This window comes from Notolepis coatsorum (assembly GCF_963971535.1).
Source record: "Notolepis coatsorum genome assembly, chromosome: 3".
NCBI classification, from domain to species: Eukaryota; Metazoa; Chordata; class Actinopteri; order Aulopiformes; family Paralepididae; genus Notolepis; species Notolepis coatsorum.
Genome location: NC_140167.1, coordinates 186,255,639 through 186,281,464, shown reverse-complemented (window position 1 = coordinate 186,281,464; position 25,826 = coordinate 186,255,639).

Here is a 25,826-nt window from a genome sequence, read left to right as displayed (position 1 = left end):
GTGTCCAGGACCTTGTCCTCGTAGCTCAGGAGCACTCTGACCACTTTGATGAGCACTCGGGGGGTCCCGCTATGCTGGTCAATGTGGAGCACTCCTGTTGGTCGGTTGCTTTGGATCGTCTGGGGTGGTGCCGACTCGCGGTCGTCCGAGTAGCACCGTGACTCCCAGTGTCTGCTGTAGCAGTCGGTACAGTAGGGAGCGGTCTGGTGGATCTTTGGTACTGGTGCCAGCGCCTCGGCCTGGTACATTACCGTGACGGGCCCACTCTGTTGTCCTGGCTGACGCCTGTTGATGTCATGCAGGACCTCCAAGTGGGCGCCGCCGCACCTGCCGCACTTCTTCTTCAAACGGCACTCAGCTGCCATATGGCTGCGCGCGCAGCGGAAGCAGCGGCGGTGGTCTTTTATCCACTGACTCACCTCGTCCGTGGTCAGCTTCTTGAACTTGTCGCATTGATACAGCCGATGTTCCCCTTCACAGTACTGGCATTCAATCTTCCACTCCTCTTTCGTCGAGGGGGTGTTGTGGTTCTTGTGCTGCGGTACTGATTCGGCTTGGTGCATAACGGTCACCGACCGGCGGTTATCGTTTGATCCCCGAGGTCCTAGTCTTGGGCTTGGTCCACTCCATACGAACGTGTCCAGTCGTAAGCTGCTGACCTCCCTGGCGAGGAACTCAGACAGGTCTAGGAGGGATGCCTCTGGGCCGTTGGGGTCACGGTGGTCTCTCTGCCGCCGAAAACGCTCTTGTCGGGCGGGAGGGAGCTTCTCTAATATTCTCTCTACATTAGAGTTATCGTACAGTTCGTGTATCCCTTTTTCCTTTTGGGACCCCAGCATCCCTACCAGGGACTGTACCTTGATAGAGAGGTCATCTAGTGCTCTGTTGTCTCTGGCTGGGGGGAGACGGTCAATGTCTCTTATCTCTTGTATCACGTAGTCCCATATGTGTCCATAACGTTGGTCGAGGGCTACTAGAGCCGCGGTGTATGGGGTAGTAGAGGTGGAATATGCCAGCGCTATATTGTGCGCTCTGGGCACCTTCAGGTGCTTGAGTAGGATAGCATACTTGTACGTTTCATCTGGTACATCGGACATCATTGTCTCAAAGCACATTCGTAGCTCTGTGTACTGTGCTCTGTTCTCGTGTGTGAAGTCCGGGAACGTCGGTGTGCCAAGGTACGATGCCATGGATGGCTGGCACATCGGTGAGCGTTGGGGGAGAGGCCTCCTGGGCGAGTCTCCCCGTGCGTGTCGTCTTGGGCTGGTACTTGGTGGGTACCGAAGGTCGGGTACCCAGGTGCTGTTCCTCGGGGCTGGCGGTGCGTCAAACTCACCCGTGAGTTGAGTCGGGGTTTGTAGCGCAGTGCCTCGGGGCTGACGTCTGGGCTGTACTGGGCCTCCTGGTCCAGAGTACGTTGCTGCTGGTCGGCTTGACATTCCTCCTCTTCCTCTTCCTCTTCCTCTGCTAGGTCCTGGAGTCTTCTGTTCAGTCTCTCGGCGTGGTCCGGTTCTTCCCGGTTGCTGGGTCTCGTATGGACCGGCCGGGGAGGGGGTTCGGAGACGTGGACAGGATCCTCCTGTTGGCGGGGTCCCGGGTCGCTTGGTCGGGTAGGGGAATGTGCCCTAGACCCTTGTCGTGATGATCTCCGAGAGCTCCGTGCGGAGTGAGGGGGTGTCGCCATGGCGATCAATTGTTCTACCATCTTCGCCTGCTGCCGGTCGCGCTCTGCTTCGCGCTGGGCATGGGCGGCGTCGCGCTCTGCTTCGCGGTGGGCATTGGCGGCGTCGCGCTGTGCATTGGCGCTGGCATGGGCGGCGTCGCGCTGTGCATTGGCGGCGTCGCGCTGTGCATTGGCGCTGGCATGGGCGGCGTGGAGCTGTGCATTTGCGGCGTCACGCTGTGCATTGGCGGCGGTGTGCTGTGCATCGGCGCGGCTTCTTTCAATGTTCTCTTCCGTCTGAAGGTGTCTGGTCTCCAGTCTTATGCGGTCGTCTTCACTCCTTTGTTGCGCCTGGAAGCGTTCTCGCTCGGTTGCAGAATGTTCGCGTTCACGGAGGGCTTGCGCTTGGAGTTGCGCGTGAAGGCGCTCTCGTTGGTCTGCAGCTTGTTCGCGCTCGCTCGTCTGTTGCGCTTGAAGTCGATCGCGTTCGGTGGAGGCTGCCAGGGTGGCGATGAGTGCCTGCGCCACTGCGCCAGCATCTTGTCCGCTTCGCTGGGGGAAGACACAGGCGGAGGTGATCGGCTTCTGGCAGTGCTCGTTGGAGATCCGTTCTCCTGTCGCGCTCCGAGGAGGTCCATCTCCTGGGTGTGCGTCTCTTCTGTTGGTGGGTCGGGTTCCGTCCCTGGAGGGCTTTCTTTATCCTGGAGCTCTCCGGGGACTACCTCGTTGACGTTGGCGGGGGGTAAAGTCATGTCAGGTCCCTCCTGGTCCCCCCCGTGAGCTTGGTCAGTTACGTTAGAACCCACTAGGGTCTCTACTGGCGGGGTCGCCTGGTCGGTAGGGTTTGACATACTTTTACTATCCGCTTTTTCCGCGTTTAACGTCTGTATAAAGCTAGGTAGTAGACTGGCAGCGTAGTCCTCTAGGTAACGAGGTGGCTGCCGTCTGCGCTCCGGGCGATCTAGCTTAGGATAACCGTTTGTGGAGTGTTCATCATTGGCCATGTTAATATTAATATTATATTAATATTACGCTAATTACCCTCCGGCTCGAAGGACCAATTGTAACTGAGGGGTACAATTCCCTGACTGTATTAATAAGTATGGTATCATTAAACCACTACTGCTTTATGTACATTACTACTGGCCATACAGTACACAGGTATATGAGATGAACACATCCACAATAACACGGTTTCACACAAATACTAATTTAGAAGAATATTTATTAGCAGCACGAAGATTATCTTACATTACTTTACTTATCAAGATTGAGAATTGCGCTTGCAAGGCGAAGAATGTGCATGAACAGGTCAAGAGCGCAAGTCCATGAGCACACCACGCAGGAGATAATCAACACCACCTGTATCACAAGAACTATATATATGGTACACCAGTAGGGCAGCTGGACATACCAATAGGGTCCCTCCGGTTGTAGGCCAGCAGGGGAGAGGATCCGTCGGTAGCGAAAGTCTGGGTCAACGAGGAACAAGGAGACTCCAGGTACAGGAGACAGTGCAATAATCTCTTGATCCGCAGACGAACAACAGCTATTCTCCGGTATGCAGTGCCGCATGGAAGAAAGCTAGCCAGCCTCAGGCGTCCTAGAGGCGGGCTCGACGTTGCTCCTCACAGGGTAAATCCCACACAATTGTGGGTGTAGACGATTCTCCGCTCCATCAGCTACAGGACCAAAGCAAATACAATCCAGCCAAAAAGGGCTCTGTAGTCGCCGGTGTAGGTTATCCAGTGTACATATCCACACGGTTCTCGTCTAGGACTCCTCGGATGACGGCACCAGGTTAAGCCGCCCAGCCTGGATAAGCACACTAGCTCGGTACGAGGAAGCGTTGGTAATGCTGGTCACTGTAGAACGGTAGCCGCACGATACACTACACACAAATAGACCATCACTTAAATAATAGAATAGGTCGAACTCGACGATACAGCGTTAAACTCTGACACTTCAGCTATCAATTCGCACGCGGTCTCAAGGCTCTATTTTGGGGCAAAACGGGCCCACTTCACAGCATGTTGCATCGTGGTGTGAGGCCCCAACCCATTGGTCAACTCTACTGCTGTATCCACCTGCAACGTATTTATACGTAAGGTGAACAATCTAGTACCAGCCTTATTTCTGTCTCGTATTCTTGCGCGGAGCCGGTCATGTCCAGGCATGTCCTTGGCGGTGACTTTGAACTAGACATTGGGGGGTATGGCCGTGGTGCCTAGGGGATCGCTTCCAATAGGAGAACGAATATTATGGTCTGTCCTGTACCAGGTAAAGGAATATTCCGTGTATATGTACAAAGAATATACAAGGGATATCAAACGATATACAAATATTATACATGGGATCTCAAGCAATAAATATATATATTCGGTTTAATCTGACCCTTTGTAACAACTACTGTGTCGTCAGCAAATTTGATGATTGTGTTGTTGTTCCGCTGTGCCACACAGTCGTGTGTGTACAGCGAGTAGAGGAGGGGGCTCAGAACACAGCCCTGGGGGGCCCCTATGTTGAGGGTGATGGATGAGGAGGTGCAGTTGCCTGCTCTCACCACATGGGGTCTACCCGTCAGGAAGTCCAAGACCCACTGGCAGAGGTCATAGTTCAAGCCCAGGTCCCTGAGCTTGGCTATGAGTTTGGAGGGGACTATGGTATTGAATGCTGAGCTGTAGTCAATGAATAGCATTCTCAGATAGTTGCCCTGCCTCTTGTCCAGGTGTGATGCTGCTGTGTGCAGCACATGGGCTATGGCGTCCTCCGTGGACCTGTTGGGGCGATATGCAAATTGCAGGGGGTCCAGGTTGATGGGGAGGGAGGAACAAGCTTCTCAAAGCACTTCATGACTATGGAGGTGAGAGCTACAGGGCGGTAGTCATTGAGGCAAGCGGGCATGGATTTTTTGGGTACAGGGATAATGGTGGACTTCTTCAGACAGGTGGGGATGACAGCCTGTTCTAAGGACCGGTTAAATATGTCAGTGAATACCGGGGCCAATTGGTCGGCACAGACTTTCAGGACGAGGCCGGGGATACCGTCCGGTCCTGCTGCCTTCATGATATTCTCTTTTTTTTTTTTTAAACTTACATTTTTATTACAATTATCCACTTACAACATTTAGACAGTACCTTAAACAACATCAAACATACAACAATACAGTGACATGGGTGTCTTGAATTCTTAGGCTAGTTCAGTAGCTCAGACCCCCATAAGAGGGACCCCCCCCTCCCACCATCCACCCCGAGAGATAGGGCTCCCCCATATCCCAGGACCTCTATACACGGAGCCGGGCCCCAGCGACACGGTTTCCTTGAATTGATTGGGCCTGGCCCAGTAGAGGGGAGTGCAGGGGGCTCCCCCCCACCGAGCCAAGCCTGTTACCTCCCATGTCACAGATAACCCCCCCCCCCCGCACATCGACCCCACAACACACAAGACCCCACCACCGACCCTGCAACCCGCAAGGCCCCCCTCTCCCGGGTCGATCCGGCGATACTATGCCCCCCCCCCCATCCCGACCCCCCCCCCTCCCCCACCGAACTCAGCCCACCCACCTCTGCACCTCCCATGCCACCGATATCACTATATACATTTATGACATTTATGCTAACATGACTTAAAAAATAAAACTGACAACACAATAAGAAACAATTTATTGAAAATATAATCATATGATTAGCACTCTTTCCCCGTTGGCGGTTTGGAGGGGAATCAGCTCTCTATTGGAGAAGCCCCCCCCTAGTGACGGAGATACCCCCCAAAGGAGATTCTCTAAGCCTCTCTTCATGTCCAACATTTTGAATTCTTGTCCTTCACAATTGTCCATGTGCACATTTAAAGCAACTGCTATTCTAACATAACTCAGAAACAAATCTCAATAAATAAAAGACTAAAGACAATTGGCACTTCCCAGGTTTTTACCCCCGTTGGCGGGCTGGAGGGATAAGGCTCTCCTGGAGAGGCCCCTCCTATAACGACGGAGATATCCCCAATGGGGATTCTCCAATGCCCCTATTATTGTCCAACATTTTATTTGAATTTTTATCTTTCATATGATAGTACAGTTTGTTATGGAAATCTTAAGACGTCTTATCCGGGGTGTGCACAAAAGGAAACTTGTCACAAAGGTTTCTTAGTTCTGAAGGTTTATTCTGATCAGAATGGTGGAATCGTTTCCCATCACTTATCAAGAGTATACAGCATGGGAACCGACACACATTTAATGGATGTTTCCAGTCAGTTTATATAGAACAAAAAGAGGAGTGTACATTATGGCATGACAGTTCTTAGCCAATTAGATTCATACACGGTATAGTGTACTCTTGGTTCAACACAACAGTGGCGTGATATTGGGGAGGGGTAGACATGGGGTACAGAGTGGCTCTGGGTCATGATGACACAACAGGTGGGGGTAGGTTAGGAGTGACAGCTCAATGGCTAGTCAAACTGGCTGTTTGTAGAGCTAACCTTTGTACCTGTTATGCTGTGCCATCCGAATCAGAGAGATACAGTATTATGTTCTTTATGAATACATATGATACAGAAAGGAAGTGTATATTGATAATTTGCTATTGTATTTAGAAATGACTGATAACATATAAAACGTTCCTTATCATTCCCTTCTGTTGTTCATCAAGTGAACACTAAAAAATGAGAAAGTTTAATAATACAACATCACTAATGAATAATGATATCTCTGTTACAAGTCTAAATACATACTTCATAAAATCATTGTATGAGGGGAACAGTAGCTGTTGTTTGTGGAGGATAGACACTTCGTGGTAGTAGCAAGGGATATGAAAAAGGGGTTTCAGCCTATTTACACTTCAGTTTTGGGTACTCAGGAACATCGTCCATCTTCAATCTCAGAGAACAGGCAGTGGGTTATAGTCACTGGGTGGTGTCAAGGCAGGAAGACGTGTCTTATTGGTACAGGTGTAAGATCGTATAGTAGATAGATAGTGGCCAGACTGGTAGTGTCAGAACTAACAGAGTCATCGATTGCAGGATCGGAGAGAGTAGGTTTATTGTCAACCGGGCTTTCAGTATTAGTCAGGACTGTGTCAATAGGGCTTTTAGTGTTAGTCAGGACAGTGTCAGTAGTACACTTAGGGTTAGTCCTACACTTAGTGTCAGTAGTCCTCTGGACAGCAGGTTGAAAGACAGGTCGATTATCTGTGATCAGTTTGGTCTTAGTGTAGGATTCTGTCTCCTGTTGCATAACCATCCCGTCCCTGGATTTTGTCAGACAAACAGAGGTATATAATCAGTGCCATTACGCAACCCATCACAAAAAATGTTAAGCCTATATCCACACAAGACCACTTTCTTTTCCATTTAAAATATCGGTTAGCCTGTGCTTCCTGATGTTGCCTTCTAATGGCCAGCACTTCTTCCTCCACCTCCTCTGTGATCGTCTGCACCTGTTGATCACGGAGGCGTTTGCCTTGTAGATGGCCCCTCGGTGGCCCAAAACTGATATTTGGAATCAGGCCCATCGGTGCTACGTAATGAGACTCCTCTGTGCGAGTATGTGCCATTTCTTCAATCACCTCACCAGGTAATCAGCAAACACAGTCTCTTTCTTGGGAAGAATCTTCAATCTTCAATCACCTCACCAGGTAATCAGCAAACACAGTCTTTTTCTTGGGAAGTATCTTTAATCAATATCAGAGGAGAAGGAGGAGCAGATCGATGAGTCCCTCGTCTGCAGTAGGTGTGGCGTGGTCTGGTCAGGATTTCTTCCCCAGGTAGGTAGCCCGTTGAAGCAGGGCTGAAATTCGAGTAAAAGATTAGTATATTGCTATAGAAGCAACATTTGTGTCCCAAACCTTATGCATGCTGTGCTGTACTTTATTCCTCAATTTCTTATATACATACTGTAGATTGTCTTATATTTGTAACAAAGGACAAAGAAACAAAAAGAAATAAAACAAGTGTACTAGGGACAGGGTGGGATATCCTATAAACAGTAATGGAAGATGATAATAATAACAATTTAGTAATTGTAAAATTAGTCATTGATTGACAGGTCCCCTTTGGGGAGATTGGGAATATCGGATGAAACACACAGACACAGAGATACATAGGCTTTCCTGACTCACAACAGTAAAATCATTACTCCTTGACCATTAGGGCTGTCAGAGATGAAAAACACACATCAGTCAGAGGTTTGTTATGTAAATAGTCCGTCCAGTCATTAGTCCGTTTATTCTTATATTGGCTATATTTATAATTGAAGATATATTGAAGATATACGATCGCAGATAGACCTCTCAAAATGGTCCCTAGTCCTAAATATGCATGCAATAATTTGCCTGTATTCATCCACAGGTTTACAGCGTTCTAATATATATATATATATATATATTCATCGTTTAGAACTTTTAGAAAAAACAAAATAATATATATATTATTTATATATATATAAATAAAACTTCGCTTGACTCTATTTGAAAAAGTAATTTTCAACAGAACAAACTTTAAACCAATGCTTGTTTTGTTTGCATAACCGTCCCCATGCAGTAATAATTAACAGAATGACCTCTAAATCAACGCCGTTTTGTTTGGATAACCATCCCCATGCAGAGAAATGGTGCATGCTCGCTCAGTCAATACACATAGAAATGTCATAATCCATCCAGCCTTTGGATAAATAAATGTATGATATTGAATCATGCGATATTCCTCCGGTATCCGAGACAGATTGTCCGAATATGCCAGGAATACCAGAAGGTTTGTGCTCTTGCATAATAAATGTATTTAAACCATGTTCTTTAAATCACATCCTTCACTATGGGGCTACCCAGGGATTCTGTCCTTCCCCTTGTACTCTTTGCAGTGACCCTGTTAACACTGTTGAATATAGTCAGACACAAAACGTCTTTTGTGAATTATTGCTTAGTTTTTAAGGTAAGAATAAATAACCCTCGTAGTCCAGCTACTTATGCATAGGCCTTTAACTTATGCCCTAACCCTAACTAACCTTACTGTAACTCATATGCCCTAACCCTAACTAACCTACACTGTAAACCCACATATGCTATAGCCTTTCAATAAACCTCTGACTCATATGCTATAGTCTTAAGCCTCTAACTCATATGCTATAACCTTTCCATAAATCTCCTCCAACCCATACGCTATAGTTTTAAGCCTCTAACTCATATGCTACAGTCTTCAGTATCTCTGTTCAGGCGGCCCCAGTGAAAGACATGGTTTGGTGCATCAAAGCCAATTCGCAGTTTTAAACTAAAAAGAAAAGCAATGCCGCTAATTCAATTGGATGTTTTTATCGATGGCCATCCTGTTTATAAACATCTGATTGGTGTCTACATTGAATGGTAATTCACAGGCTTACTTGTAGGTAATTTAGTTTTTATGAAAAGAAAAAATTCATCCACACAACCTCTCTCTCTCTCTCTCTCTCTCTCTCTCTCTCTCTCTCTCTCTCTCTCAATCGTGTCACATTCATATGGAATTTGTAGGTCCTATCCACGCTTGTACACACACAGAACCATACAGCTCAGCAGCTTTGCAACGCCGTGAGTTTTAACAAAAATAAAACAAACCAAAACAAACATTTCAGCAGACAATAAGCACATACAGTAGAAACCCTTAGAAGTCCAGCATTTACTGCTACTCTACCACTACTCCACCACTCCACTTTGTGACTCCTATTGTTCTGGATTTCACACCTCCACTGCCTGCCACAGGCTGGGGAGATTTTCATCTTAAATTTTTATTCGTCCCAAATGTCCCAGCCCCATCCAATTTCTTAGCTTTTTTCACTGTTTATTTATCATGCATTGCAACACTAATATATGGTACAGTAGCCCAAGTCAGACTGCCCATATAAAAATTATATTGGGGGTCTGAGGGCAGTAGCCCCCGACCCCCTCCCTGGGGAAGCACTTAAGTTAAGTACCATCGCTTTGTTTACGGCAGAAAATTTGTTTAAGCACTTAAGTTAAGTACCCTCACTTTGTTTACTGCAGAAAATTAACACCTAGTGCTAGTTCTAAAGTGACATCGGAGTGACATAGGAGTGGCAGAAGGGACCTGATTCTGAAAAGATTCATCTGTACATGTTGTTTTTCAAATGTATAGCTCCAAATCTATATGGCAATTATGCTTCTATAGGGCAGATGTTTCTTAGATATTCAACTAGTCTATGGCTCCTATTGTAATAAAACAAAAACATCGTTTTTAATAGTTCTCACAAAACAACCTGTCAGACAAGTTCTTTCTGTCATAAGTGTGTATTTCAAATGTATGTATACACATAAATGGGTGGCATAACTAAAATAACTACCCTTGCCTTTGGTCCAATCTGGCAATTGACATCTAATAAGTATTTTGCATATCTCCAAAGATATAGATGTCTCTAGAAGAACATGATTATCAGCTGTCTGACATTTCAACATTCATGTTATGTGTTGTGTGTGCAATCACTTATCTCTTATCGTCGTTCAGCATCTGGGTCCTGGTATGCCTCCCCTGCTTCCAACCGCACCGGTCCCCACGCATCTCGTCTGACACAGCCGGTCATTCTCCGCTTATTGACTTTGCGGTAGACAGTGTCGGCTTGGTATGAAAGTGCAGTCATTGGGCAGTCCCTTTTCCAGTGATGGCCACTCTTGCAAAGAAAGCATTGGCCTCTCGCCCTTCTTGGAGTTGGACCAGTCCTTTGGTGGAAAAACAGTAACAGTCTTTCTGGTCGTCGTCTTCATTGGGGTTCCGGTGGGCCTTTGAGGGAAGGTTTCCCAGTCCCACAGATAACTGAACTAGGGGAGTTTGTAGAAAAAGAAAAATGTGTGTTATTTCTTGGTTCGGAATATCTTTCCTTATCAACTTTCACTTTACCACCTTCAAAATACGCTATGCGTTTTGCCACTTCTATAAGGTTCAACTGTATATTAGTTGTTCCTTCCACCTTAAACCTCTCCCTCATATCTTTCTGTTCCTTCTATATCAAGTAAATCAAACCTTGTATTTCCCCAGCGCTCCAAAACCCCTGATTCTGAGAAACCCCTTAGGACAGTCCTGTTTTTCCACACCCATCACTGTAGGCTTTTTTTTACTCTGCATTATTCCCATTTCTGTTGGGAATGGTTTACCAAAAACCTTCAGTGTACCTAACACTGTTCAGTGTCCCTAACACCGTTCACTAGTGAATATATTAAAACGCAGGCGTCCCCACGAGTCGTACTTAGGGTGAGGTAAGTACAAAACCCCCTCGGTCCCTAACCCATATGCTTCAGTGTACCTAACACTGTTCAGTGATTTTAGATCATAGGCCTTTAACCCATATGCTTTAAGCGTTTAGTATATACTATGTGTAGCAGGGTGGATTATCCCTGCTTTATGGGAGTGGTTATACACGGCCACCTGGTAGCGGGATGCAGTAGATTTTAATCTATCTGAACCCCCGTCTTTCGGCCCGGAACGTCGAACTGGAGGGCGGGCGGATGGGGCCCAGGATTTACTAACCTGGGGGGTGGTACTCTGGTCCTCCTCGCCTTCCAGGGCGGTCAGCAGTAGCTCCCCACACACTCTCACTTCCCCCAGTACCTCCGTTAGCCCTCCCACACCTGGTGACTGTTAGTTGAATAAAGATATTGCGCTCCCCTCAAAGCAGTACCCTTCCTTGACCACCTGTAGAGACCTTTAACCATATGCTGCGAATAGGGTGGAAGGGTCAAATAATAATACTACAGTCATATATTTACCCAGTCAACAAGGGTTAGAATACGGGCTCAGAAATAGACACACACACCGTGCTCCCATCTACATCTCCTTTATATAAAGCCTGGTCAGTTAGCAATTACAGTTTATACTTTATGTGGTTCATATCGCATATAATCACATTAGGCACCGGGTGCTCTCACTCACATTATAGGGGAACGCTATTCCCAACATAGGCACCTAGTGCTCAATACATTACTTCAAAAGCCCCGCTTGGATTAGGGGAAGACCCAGGCACATGTCAAGGAGTTCAATGGGAATTCAAGAACGTCACACAGTTATCACAATACAAAAATAAGTTACATGTGGGCCCACGTTACCAAATAAAAACCTAAGCTAAAGCCGGCTTATAATGGTTGGGGTACCCCTAGACGCTGGTCGTTAGCATTCACTTCACATGAATACTGTTTTGGCACACAAAGTACCGCTGTACTTAACCAAGATGGCGGGTCCACTCTCACCACCCCTTGTCCGGGTGACAAGATGTCCGTCGGGCGATCCCGCGAGCACAGCCAGCGGGCTGGGGTAGGCAGAAGGGGCAGTGGCTGAACTGGAGGAGCATGCTGTGGTGTGGCGACCTCTGCTGGACGAAGAGGTGTCCTCGGCTGTGTCGAGGAGACGTCCACTGCGGGGCTGCTGACTGGGCTGGCGCGCTCTAAACTGTTGGCTACCTTAAACACAGCTAAACTGTGGGTCTTAGTGAACCCTCCTGCTATCGCCTGTACTGCTAACGCAACGTGGCTGTATGCACCACCGGTCTTCAGCGACGCTCGCCTTGTGGTATACTCAGAGTCACTATAGCCGTTAGCAGCAAGCTAATACACTGCTTACACTTCTAGGATAACACGTTATTTACAGACATTGGTTCTTCTTTCCGTATCACTTACTCACACACTTCTCTATCGCTTGTACTTCTAGGATAACCCGCGTTATAGCAAAGTACTTGTTATCTCCCGTTGCTCTTCAATGGGGCTCTTCAACGGGACTCTTCAACGGGGCTCGTCGAGAGGACACGCCCGTTCACGTCCGCTCACGTCCGAGTTCACTGTCGAAGAGGATTTCCTTCTGTTCCGCCCTCCAGGTAATCATCTCTCACTCGCTGCTCCTTTCTCCTCCGCTCCGCCTGCCACCACTGCCCCCTGCTGGCGACCGCAAACTGGTCCCACTATAGGACACTCAAGGCAGGAAGAAAGATGCTTCAATGTCATGTTAATGGTCCATATCGAAGCCGGAGGAAGAAGAGCACCTTGCATCATTAGTCCGGGCGAGATATCAAAAAGGAACACTGTTTATCACATCTTTGTGCACACAGGGGAAGTAACAGGTTAAGTCAGCACTTCTGAATAATTAGCAGAATATTCAGGATGCTACATAGATTGCATCCGTACAAAAGCCTCTAGTGCAGGGTGTGGTTAGTTATCTTTTATAATTGGTGAAAGCTTAATTGATTTTTGGAAAGTGTGCTTCTCACCCGTTGTCTGAAGACGTCTTTCCCAGTTCGTCTGATGGCGTTTAGGAGTTGAGCTCGGTTCCAGATCCAGGCCTTGCTGATCTCCCACTCTCAAGAGGCTACGGCGAGGTTTGGAGGAGACCCTTGTTATAGGTTCTTGGTTGCAAGCCAGCAGCTCGTCCTAGAATCTGTTCACTTGCTCAAATCTTCCCTTAGCCATCCGGCTCACGGCACCATCTGTTATGGAAATCTTAAGACGTCTTATCCGGGGTGTGCACAAAAGGAAACTTGTCACAAAGGTTTCTTAGTTCTGAAGGTTTATTCTGATCAGAATGGTGGAATCGTTTCCCATCACTTATCAAGAGTATACAGCATAGGTGTCAAACTCATGGCCCGCGGGCCAAATGTGGCACGCCACGTCATTTGATGTGGCCCCCCAAGGCTCTGGTAATTTTTTTTTTTTTTTTTTAAACATTCATCTTGGGTTAAAAAATAGCGGCATTAAAATAATTGTGGGTTAATGCGTTAATAAAGCTTTAACTTTGACAGCCTTAGTTATTACACATTCTTACACATACATGTATGTTGAACATCTGAGGTATTGATGAAGTAATAAAGGAAAAATGCCAAAAGCACTTACTCCTCAGACATTCTTTGACAATTTTACAGCCCAAAATACAAAAAAGATCCAGGCGGAATAGGTAACAAAGGGTTGAAGAAATATTGTCTGAACTGTCAGATGCAAACTGGCTGTGTGACATAACTGAGCATCTCGCTCAATTGAATAAGAAGCTGTAGGGATGCAAACAAGTCCCACCCAAAACTTGACCAATATAGTTGTGAACTGAGACAACCCTTATTTTGTTATTTTTGAGTACAGTTACAGTTGTGTGTTCATGCAGACACATAATAGCAATTTCATTACGAATTGAAAATGGTGGACCCTGATGTAAACAAGTCGAAAGTCTTTCTCTGGTCTGCATCCCCATAACAATTGTGTGTATTGAGCTGTACTGTACTGTACCCATTCTGCAATCTGTTAATTAAAGTTAATTAAACTATCTTCCATTAGTTGGATGTATGGCCTCTGCAAGGTTGTGTGCAGCCATTTGTTTTTGTAACATCTGCTACATCTGTCCCACGTGTTCTTTGCAGCTCAGTTGTTAGTTCTGCCCCTCTTGACTGTGACAAAAAGGTTTTGAACAAACTTAATGTCATAGCTTGTATTTGATGATCTTCTTCTTTGTTATTTACTTGAATGGTTTGATCATTGATTAATGGAGTAATATGGGGTTCTGATAAACAAAAATTATTTGTTAAAATAACATAAGCTAACATATATTTTTACATCTATGCAAATGCATATGCAATATGTATAACTTGAATAAGTAATAAATACAGAAACAACATGTTTAACAATATGTAAATGAGTAGCTACATTTATTTTACATTACATTAACATTTATACGGTCTTTGGCCCTTTGAGGGCAACCATAATGCTGATGTGGCCCTCTGTGAAAATGAGTTTGACACCCCTGGTATACAGCATGGGAACCGACACACATTTAATGGACGTTTCCAGTCAGTTTATATAGAACAAAAAGAGGAGTGTACATTATGGCATGACAGTTCTTAGCCAATTAGATTCATACACGTTATAGTGTACTCTTGGTTCAACACAACAGTGGCGTGATATTGGGGAGGGGTAGACATGGGGTACAGAGTGGCTCTGGGTCATGATGACACAACAGGTGGGGGTAGGTTAGGAGTGACAGCTCAATGGCTAGTCAAACTGGCTGTTTGTAGAGCTAACCTTTGTACCTGTTATGCTGTGCCATCCGAATCAGAGAGAGCACATACAGTATTATGTTCTTTATGAATACATATGATACAGAAAGGAAGTGCATATTGATAATTTGCTATTGCATTTAGAAATGACTGATAACATATAAAACTTTCCTTATCAAGTTCCAGAGCTCCCGGTCAGGTCTCCGAATGTGTTTCCCCATGTTCCCCGTCGTCTCAGTTGTGCGTCATGTGTGTTAGTGTTTACAGTTTAGTCTAGTACGTGTTATTTATATTATATGTCCCAAATCAAGACCCAATTTTCCCAACTAATGTGTTTACCTTGTCTGTATTCCCAGCGGTCTGTGTGTTATCTGCAGTGTGTCTCGAGTCATAACATACATTCACTATCAAATAATATGCATATGTGGTATTGAATCTTGGTCGGTGTGTGTGGCCTCAGTGCTCGAGTCCTGTTTGGTGTGTGAGATCTCGTTATTTGAATCCTGGCTGGCCTGGTTGATCTCGGTGCTCGAATCCCGGTTGGTGTGTGTGGCCTCAATGCTCACATCTTGGCCGGTCTTGCTTGCATCTCGGGTGGTCCAGTTGACCTTGGTGTCCGAGTCCTGGTTGGTCCGGACCGGTTGTATCCAGCGTCTCTTTGTCCTTCTTTTGGGGGTCATTTGTTTTATTTCTTTTGAATTAGCCTCCATGCTCCTCTGAATGTTCTGTATTGCATCGAGTCCAGTCTGCGTGTTGGTTTGCATGTTAGACTCGTTAGCGTTCTGTATTGCTTCTAGCCTGATCCGAATGCTAGCTTGCATAATCATCGTGTTAGCTTCCATGTTAGCTTGTAGCTTCGTCTTCAGCCTCGCTGTTGTCTAACGTTTCTATTTCTTTTGAATTAGCCTACATGTTCCTCTGAATATTCTGTATTGCATCGAGTCCAGTCTGCATGTTGGTTTGCATGTTAGCATCGTTAGCATTCTGCATTGCTTCTAGCCTGATCCGAATGTTTGCTTGTATATTCATCGTGTTAGCTTCCATGTTAGCTTGTAGCTCCGTCCCCAGCCAGGCCTCGCTGTGGTCTAACATTATGTTAGCTTGTATTACTTGCTCATCCCCTCGTGTTGTACCTTTCCCTTCATCGTATTTTCTTTGTCTGGGGTCATTCTTCTCTCACTTCTCCTCGAGTTTTGTGCACTGGGTCTTGTCATCGTTCTTTTATCTTCGAGTTGTTACTTTTTATTGTGTTTTATAACTTTTTATTACCTTTCTTGAATTTTGGACGGGGAGCTCTGTTCTGCAGCTGCTCACCCGCTCCTCGCCAAACCGGAAGTCCGATATTCACTTTCTTAAAGGTCCTCCTCACCTCATGTTCTGTTATCCTGAACACTGAGTCTCCATCGGCAGTGCCCCCCCTCCATTGCAGTGGTTTGTAGGCTGGTGTTGTTATTCACAGCCTCAAACCTCGCATAGAAGGTATTGAGATCATTTGCCAAGGAGATGTCACTGTTCAGTTTGAGGGAGGTGCCTTTGTAATCTGTCATCGTTCTGAGGCCCTGCCACATACCTCTAGAATCAGCCTGTTCTTCCACCTTATCCCTGTAGCGCCGTTTTGCCTCTATTACTGTCCTCCTTACGTTGTATCTCGCCGCCTTGTGTTCATTCATGTTGCCTGACACAAGCCTGGTGTTATAAGCTGAGGTGTGCACTTTCAGAGCCTCACGGACGGATTTGTCTACCCAGGGCTTTTGGTTTGGGTAAACTCTAATTGTGGTAGAGGGGATTGTTTCTTCTACCAGAGTACAAACAAACTCCAGCACTGTTTCAGTGTAGTCATTAATATTGTCTGTGTTCTCGCGGAACACACTCCAGTCTGTGCATTCTAGTGCAGCTTGGAGCGTTTCCCCTGTTTCCACAGACCAACGCTTCACTTCTCGCGTTACTACAGGAACGCGCTTGAGACTTTGTTTATACTCCGGTATAAGGAAAATGGCGTCGTGGTCAGATTTGCAGAATGGGCTAAGAGCCTGTGACTTGTACCCATTCTTAAATTGCGAGTAGCAGTGGTCTAATATGTTCTCGCCTCTGGTGGGACAAGTCACATGCTGATAGAAATTCGGCAAAACCTTTTTAAGACTGGCGCTATTGAAATCACCCAAAACCAAAATAGCAGCGTCAACATTAGCTATTTGTAGTTTGTTTACCTCGTCGTGTAGCTTAGAAAGCACGTCTCCCGTGTTTGCGTGTGGTGGAATATACGCTCCGATCAGGATGATGGACGTTAACTCCCTCGAAGAAAGAAAGGTTGGCATTTTATGGTTATAAACTCCAGGTTTGGGGAGCAGTGGTTTGACAATTCCTTTATGTTGCCTGGATCGCACCACTCCTTGTTCACCATGAAGGCTATGCCGCCGCCTCTCGTTTTTCCCGATTCTTCTGCAGTACGTCCTTGCGGTGAATGAAGAAGTTTTCTGCCGGTTCTATTGCGTGGTTCGGGACATCCGGAGTCAACCAAGTCTCGGTGAAACAAAAGACGTTGCAGTCCCGAATGTCCCTCTGGAATTGGATTCTTGCTCTGATGTCGTCCAGTTTATTTTCTATGGATTGTACGTTGGCCAACAACATGCTGGGTAGGGGTGTCCTGTGAGCCCTCGATCTCAGGCTATTTCGGATTCCAGCCCTCTTCCCTCGACGTCTCCTCTGCCTGGGAGGGTTGTTGTTGTTTTGCTTCAGGATCTCCACTGGCCATCAACGACCCGGTCGAGAGAGCAGTCCAAGCAGTGTTGTTGGATTTGGATATATCAGCCAGTAATCACCTCGTCACCTGTGGCTCCGTGAAGTTTCTGCGTTGTGTTTATCTCTTTCTTATCGTACTGACTAGGGATGCCCCGATCGTTATCGGCCGATAATCAATATAAATATGCGATCGGTGATCGGTGATAATGCTCATTCCCCGTTGATACATTCGTCTCAGACACACTGGAAACAGGATAGGTTCTGAAAGGTCCTTGAAAAATATATTGAATTCATTATCTCTACCGTCTCTTCTGCTATTAGTCCGATGGTGGTTGAGGCCTAGTGGTTAACCAAAAGCCTTCCCTGTTAGCAGAAGCTCGCTACCTCAAGGCCTAGGAGGGGGGGGGGGAGGCCCCTCCCACCACCCTCTAGCTAGTGCTCTGTCTCTCTGTCCACGTCTATACGTCTCAGCCTCGTTTCCTAGTCTGACTAAACCCGGAAGAGCTCTCACAGCTATCACATCTTTCCCCTAGCAACCATGGCCATCTCCGTAGCCACGCCCCTTCTCCATCATGTCACCATGTCAATAATAATTGTTATTCTTGTTGTCATCCGTTGTATCTGTGTACTCTGTTGGAAACCTATACTACAGAAATTCCAGGCTCGGTTTCCGCGACACAACAACCTGTTGCTTTGGTCTGATGTGTGGGTTGGAGTTGAGTGGGGATAGCAGAGAGGTTGCTATTGCGGAAAGGTTTGGATAAATACACACATAGTATATGCTATATGAAATGTCTTTCTAGAGATCATGAAATGTTTACTTTGACTTGTAAAACTCATTGAAAGTTGGGCCTGTCATAATTTAATTCACTCAAACCTTTATTTAAAGGTTCAAAGGATCATTAAGGTTGCCCTCATTTTCAATAATGTCACGGTAATGTCACAGCTTGACCTTAACTGGACTTGAAAATAAGCAGGAGTAGTATGTTCAGAAACACAGACACAGCAGATGAAGGAATAACAGGATACTTTATTACCATTACAATCTTACAAGGCAAAAAGAAAGTCATGGGAAATGTCCCTTTTAATGTCCCGTGTCCCGGCCGTAAATGGCCAGGTGCTGAAACTTTGTGTCGGTGGCCCTCTTGGGGGTAACAAGGGAATATACACAAGGATCTAAAAATATTACCTGCTCGTACAACTTACCTTGTTTAAAACACAATAAATGGAGGGGGTAGGTGAGGTACAAACACAGGGAGGGGGGTAAATGGGGAATAAAAAGCCACAGACAAAAACACTGCAATAAAAACTGCCTGCTACATTTAGCCCAGATAATTTGGTACTAAAGGGGGAAGTGAGGTATAGTGCAACAGCCATCAATGTCAGTTGGAAAAACACACAGAACAGGCTGTTTCCGGCCACTCTTCTTAGTAATAGGGCAGATTCAGTGGCGTGAATGTCAATCTGTGACAATAATATGAAGACAAAACACAATTCAATGATCAGTTAAAACAATTACATACTGAAATGGTGGTTTGCGATCATGGTTCTAAACTGACCGAAGGTTATGGGAATTGATTTCAAAATGAAATATGTGTTATTTGCTCTGTAATTAAAGAGAAAAAATGTATCCAGTTTATCAATAGTTTAAGTTTATTTGGATCCCCATTAGCCACAGCAGTTTGCAATGCTTCAAAACGAACACTAGTAAAGAAGGGCTGAAAGGAAAACAGAGGCATACCCCACAATGTGCACATGACCTCCCTCCAAACATCTGCAGTGCTACATCCCTTGACTCTTTCAAATCCCAACTCGAATCTCACCTCTTCACCAAATTTATAAATGACTCTGCCTGATTTCCCTCTTTTCTTTTCTTTTCTTTTTTACTTTGTTGTTACTTTGTTCCTCCGATCTCCGTCCCCTTAGATGCCCCCCCACTGTTATTAAGCGCCTTGGGTCTCCTGAAAGGCGCTATATAAATCCAAGAAATTTGTATTATTATAATTATGACCAGGGCCGCCTGGGAGAAATGCGAGGCCCTGTGCGAGATTTAAACGCGATATATTTTTTTTTTTTATACAGTCAACATATTCTTAAATAATAGCGCTGCCCGAGGCTGGGCATGATACAGTCAACATATAGCAAGAGAGAGAGCGAGAGAGCGAGAGAGAGCTCCCGTTCTACAGTCAATATACAGTACAGTGTTATCGCTGCACAGACCCGGCAATGCCCCTGACCCTCCACCAGAGCAAGGCCAGAGAGAGAGAGAGAGAGAGAGAGAGAGAGAGACACATTGGAAAGAAACAACCCAAAACCAGAGCAAATTGAAATGCTATTTGGCCCTAAACAGAGAGTACACAGTGGCAGAATACCTGAGCACTGTGACTGACCCAATACTAAGAAGATCCTTGACTAGGTACAGACTCAGCGAGCACAGCCTAGCCATCGAGAAAGGCCGCCATAGGCAGACCTGGCTCCCAAGCGAAGACAGACCCACTGCACACAAGATGAGGTGGAAACCGAGCTCCACTTCTTAACAACCTGCCCACTATACCAAGACATATACTTCCCACAAATTGCAAACACCCAAAGAGACTTTGAAAACATGGACAATAACTCAAAACTCCCATACCTACTGGGAGAAATACAAGAATGTGAAATAAAGCCCATTTGAATTGAAGAGAGAGAGATAGATAGAGCATGTCTGTGTGTGTTAGAAAGAGAGAGATAGAGAGAGAGCATGTCTGTTTGTGTGTGTGTGTTAGAGAGAGAGTAGCCAGGTACTGACACCAGGCCACACACCGTTAGCTACTACAACAGCTAGCCGGCCCGTTTGGCTCAATATAACGTTAGCTACATTAGCTAGCCGGCCCGCTTTGACTCAATATAACATTAGCTACGTTAGCTAGCCGGCCCGTTTGGCTCAATATAACGTTAGCTACGTTAGCTAGCCGGCCCGCTTGGCTGAATATAACATTAGCTACAACAGCTAGCCGGCCCGTTTGGCTCCCGAGAGAGAGAGAGAGAGAGATATATCCACGGCGGGAATAGAATAGAGTGCATTAAAAACTCACCAAACGTCCAAGAGGATGGAGACAACCGCGTGGAGTTGACAAAGTTCATCTGCCGAATGACCGTCCTCTTCATCTTGGCATAACAATGCTGCACGCGCTCTCTCTAGGTTAGCTAACGCAAGTTAGCCTTTAGCTAAGCTAGCTACTAGCCGACATCATCATGGCTATCCCGACTGAACCACACGTTAGCACTCGATATTATAACGTAGCTAAAGCTAACTAGCTGTCCCTGCCTTTAGCTAAGCCGACATGGCTAGCCTGACTGAACTGTCTAACATGCAACAACTTTCATCTTCAGTCCATCTGCCGAATGACCGTCCTCTTCGTCTTGGCTGGCATAACTAAGCATAACCTCCAAAGCTGCACGTGCGAAATAGTCAAACGCAGCTGACGCACGCCGGCGTACACATGATGTAACCCCTCCCTTCGTTGAAACCAATAGTATGTCTGCTGCAGAGCCCCAGAGCTCCAATAGTGAGTATGTCTGCTGCAGAGCCGCAGAGCCAGGAACAAGTCAGACACATTCTACAAACGTGTCTAATGTGAAATATATAAGCATATAAGCAAAACTAGATTTTAGGTCTGTGATGAAAAAGGGCCTCGCGGGAAGGGGGGCCTCGCAAATAAAAAAAAAAATAAAATAAAAAAAAATAATAAATAAAAAAAATAAAAAAATAATTTAAAAAAATAAAAAAATTTGCAAGGCCCCCCTTCCCGCGAGGCCCTGTGCGACCGCACTGCTCGCACACCCCCTGCGGCGGCCCTGATTATGACCATGATCACCATGAGGAGGCCCTGCATCAACAAAATTATTATTAAAGCCAATCTCCTTCTGTTCTGATATTTAGCAATCACTACATTTGACATGTGTAGGTAAATAAATAGTAGCCTTATTTTCAACCTTATCAGCCTTTAAGTTCCAATCCAGCATGTCTGTGAGGTAAGATGGTTTTCCAACAATGGTATAAACAAACACCAATGTTTGCTACAGTACGTTTCTCAGCCAGAGAAGATCAACCAACCTTATCAGGATGCAATGATGAGTACAATAGCTATCACCAGTAATAACTGAGGGCGGAATGATATTTGAATGAAATTGTCTTTGAGCAAGACACTTACCCCCTAACTGCTCCCGATGAGCAGGTTGGCACCTTGCATGGTTGCCTCTTCGTCGGTGAGTGAAAGGGACATGGGTGAATGTGAGGCATACATTGAAAAGCAATTGGATAAAATGCAGTTGTTTTAGAAGTAAATGGTAGGAATTGGGCAGCACAAATCATTAGAAAGAGGGCCACGTGTAAGAGGCCCACATCTGCCCCCCCCCCCCCCCCCCTCCCTATTACTCTGTTTAGTGATGTTATAATCATGATCTACAATCAGGAATGATATGATTTCAGGTGGTGTATGTTTCTGTTTCTGATCTCGCCATGGGATTGCCTTTCCCTCCCTACCTTTGTCTGATTTGAACACATGTCCGATTTGAACATGCATCTGATTCGAACACGCTTCTGATTTGAACAAGCTTCTGATTTGAACACGCTTCCGATTTGTACAAGCTTCTGATTTGAACACGCTTCAGATTTGAACACGCTTCCGATTTGAACACGCTCCTAATTTGAACACGCTTCCGATTTGATCATAAATCCGATTTGAAGACGCTTCTGATTTGAACACGCTTCTGATTTGAACACACATCCGATTTGAACACGCTTCTGATTTGAACACGCTTGCGGTTTGAACACACATCCGATTTGAACACCTTTCTGATTTGAACAAGCTTCTGATTTGAACACGCTTCCGATTTGAACACGCTTCCGGTTTGAACACGCTTCCGATTTGATCATGCATCCGATTTGAACATGCTTCCGATTTGAACACACCTCTGATTTGAACACGCTTCTGATTTGAACACACGTCTGATTTGAACATGCGTCTGATTTCAACATGTGTCAGATTTGAACACGCTTCTGTTTTGAACACGCTTATGATTTGAACACGCTTCTGTTTTGAACACGCTTATGATTTGAACATGCGCCTGATTTGAACTTGATGATGGCCTTGTGTAACATTTGTATTTCTTATCTGTTCTGTTTCAGTGACTTTAGTGTCTTGTTGTGACTTTCTTAATTTTTTTCTTTGTGTATGTGTGTGTGGGGGGGGGTACTGTGTGTGTATTTCTGTTAATATTGGAGAAAAAAAATTTACCATGTATGTTAGTAATTTTTGAATTTGTATAATGTTATTTATTTAATTAGAATGATAAAAATTATAAAAATACAACCTCAGAGAAAAAAGTACACAGATAACCAATTTAAATTAATTGTGATGGTATATCTCTGGTAGAGGTAGAGCAAATGGAAGTATTAAGAAATGCAATTCTATTTATCAAACAGTGGGTGTTAGTCTAGTGCAGGGGTAGGCACAGGCACGCGGGGGCATTTGCATAGGCACAGGGGGCAGCACTAAAAAAATTTAATTTAAATTTTTTTTTTGTTGCTTTGAAATATTATAGTGAACTATTTTGCACTGTTGTCGCATTTATCTTGTTGAAATCCTCCCACAGGTTCTTTTTACTTCCACATATTTAATTGAGACCCTTTATTTGTTTATTATTTCAATTTAGCTGGAAATACATTGCTACATCATTCAGTAACATTTGCAGAGCCTTATAACAAAAACATTATTACGGTCACCATTGTGACCAGTGGGATTAATCAACAAATTGTATTATTTATTTTTCTATTTCATTGAACATTGCACATGTTAAAAGCCATTTTTTTACTCAAAATGTGAGTATTACCAAGTCAACTTGTGTTCTTAAAACAATGACAATAAACATAGTTTTATTAGGTTGAAATAATGTGGTTGTGTACTTATTTTTCTGTTAACTTATTATGGATTGAAAACTGAAAACCTTAATGCACAGTAACTGAACTCAATATTTTTAAGTTCTGGTAACTAATAATTTTTTTTTACAGTGTAGTCTTGCGATCAATCAAAACTTATTTACACGATATACCTCACATTCACCCTCCATTCACATCGTGGTGTTCTCCTGGTGTTCTCCATTAGGCCTGTAGGTGGAGCTATGACAGCACACGTACAGTACACACACCGATGGTGTGTGATGTGTCCAAAAATGAATGGGCAAATGTGAGTGAAATGGTCGCACTGTATGCAGCTGTTTGTCTGCATTGCATTCCCCCCCCCCCCCCCCCCCCCCAACTCAGATTTAGGGTTGATACAACCATCATAATAATATTGTTAATAATAACAATAACAATAATGATGTAATAATGTAAAAAGTATCATTAAAAAGACCTGATTATGAGAAAAAAAAATTACGATGCATGGAATATTGTTGAGGCACACTAGTTACAACTATATTTCAAACAGGCACTCCATGTCAAAAAGGTTGCTGACCCCTGGTCTAGTGGCTTTGTCAGGCAAATTGGCAATTTTCAACAACAGAGATATTGATGACTTCAAATCCTACAAACGTTTTCAAAGCAAAACACAATTTGTGTCATGGTTGATAATAATAATGATAAATATGTTTTAAATACTTTGGAATTAAAACTCTCCACAACCCCACTCCCCCATAGTACTAAATTAGTGAATTAATGACTAAACAAAAAATAAGTTAGTAAGGACGTTAGCCTCAGTCCTGCACCAATGGTGGTCTACTATATGTATATGCAAAGTTTATGTACTCACCACTGGGCATATTGTTTCAAGCCTTCTCTTAAAACATATAATCCCTCACTTATAACCCACTAGAAATGTGTGGTAATGTCTGTATCTGCAGAGACCCTTCCCTCTGCCTGTAATGTGTTCTGGACGTTCCTGCATCAACCTTTGGGCAGTGCGTGTCGACCCCAGCCAGTTTCACAAGTGTTGCTCCAGTGTGTGAGGTGGGAAATACATGTCGGCTTGCTCGTAAACATTCTCTTGTTACACCTAAATGATTCACTAAAATACGTTTCCGACAACATTTTAGGCGAGGAATGGGATATGCAGTTGCTGAATCTCAATTCATATTTGCCACGCCTAGTTTGACCGCTTGATCTTTCGTGAGTCAGGCGTGCTGCTGTTCCAGAGTAGTTGAGCTACTCGTTGTGCCTTTAAAGAACCTAATTCATACACTTCAGAGAGGTTAAAGCAGCATCCGGCTGCTTCGAAAACTGATCCAAGAACAGCGGCTCGACCAGAGCCTAAATGTCTAAGGACAGGAGTAGGCTCACAATGAAGCGACACACTTATGACACAGGACAAACGGACATACGTACATGTTTGTATAAAGTGGAGAATTGAATATTAGATTCCATTAGATTCAAATTGATTGTCATTATACAGCACAAGTACAGCTAAAAGACATTTGGCATCCAACCAGAGTGCAAATACATTTTCCATCGAATTAGAAATTGCCCCATTTCATTGTGTAAGTAATTAGGTTTTTACCAAGCTAGCTAAGCTGGCCTGCTAATGCTTATACAACTCTAAAATTAATGGTAAGAGCTGTCTCTGTTGATAATTTCCCCTCTTTGGCTTTTAGCGAGTGCAAACCACTACGCGGAGATCCACAGCCAGCTGCTGGGTGTGAAGTCACGGGCAGTTCAAAGGGACACTGAGCACGAAGACCGACTACGCGTTTCACAACCGGCCGCGGCATTGTCAACACTCTGACACGTCAGATTAAGGGAGAATCGCTGCGAAAAGGAGAGGAAACCGTACGATACTGTATGCTAATGTTTACAGCACAGATACCTGTAATAGATACAGTAGTGTGATGCGGTTCAGAACTGGTAGCAACACAGCAGTGTTGCCAGGTGGTAGTATTTCCTAGTGCCCATTGTGGTGTGTGCACAAGTGCAAGTGATAAGGGGGGGGGGGGGGGGGTAGACGTGATCATTCTCATAGTTACTCCGTCACTCTCTGTACCCCATATCCACTAGGCCTGTGGTATAATTCATTCATAATAGTTAGGCCTACGTATTCCTGAAAACTCAAAGGGCTCCCCGTTACAACTGTTACAATTAGGAGCTCATCAGCGCTAAAGCTGCCAAGCGACGGGCTAAGTGTGAATGGAGAGCCTTCATGCGAGTGCAGCGGACTGGGGGCAGGCGGCGGCTGATCCGTGGGGGGAGGGGTGGGGGTGGGGGGGGCTGGTGATGATGAGAACAGACACGAGCCACATGAGGCCCCCTGACAGAGCAGGCTGAGGAGTCCCCCGCGGTCTGTCCAGTAGAATACTAGTATGCACGTCACACGTACACACACGTACACACACACACACACACACATTTTAAATGCTTTATTTTAATCTGCGGATAAAATCATATGATTTAAATACTATACA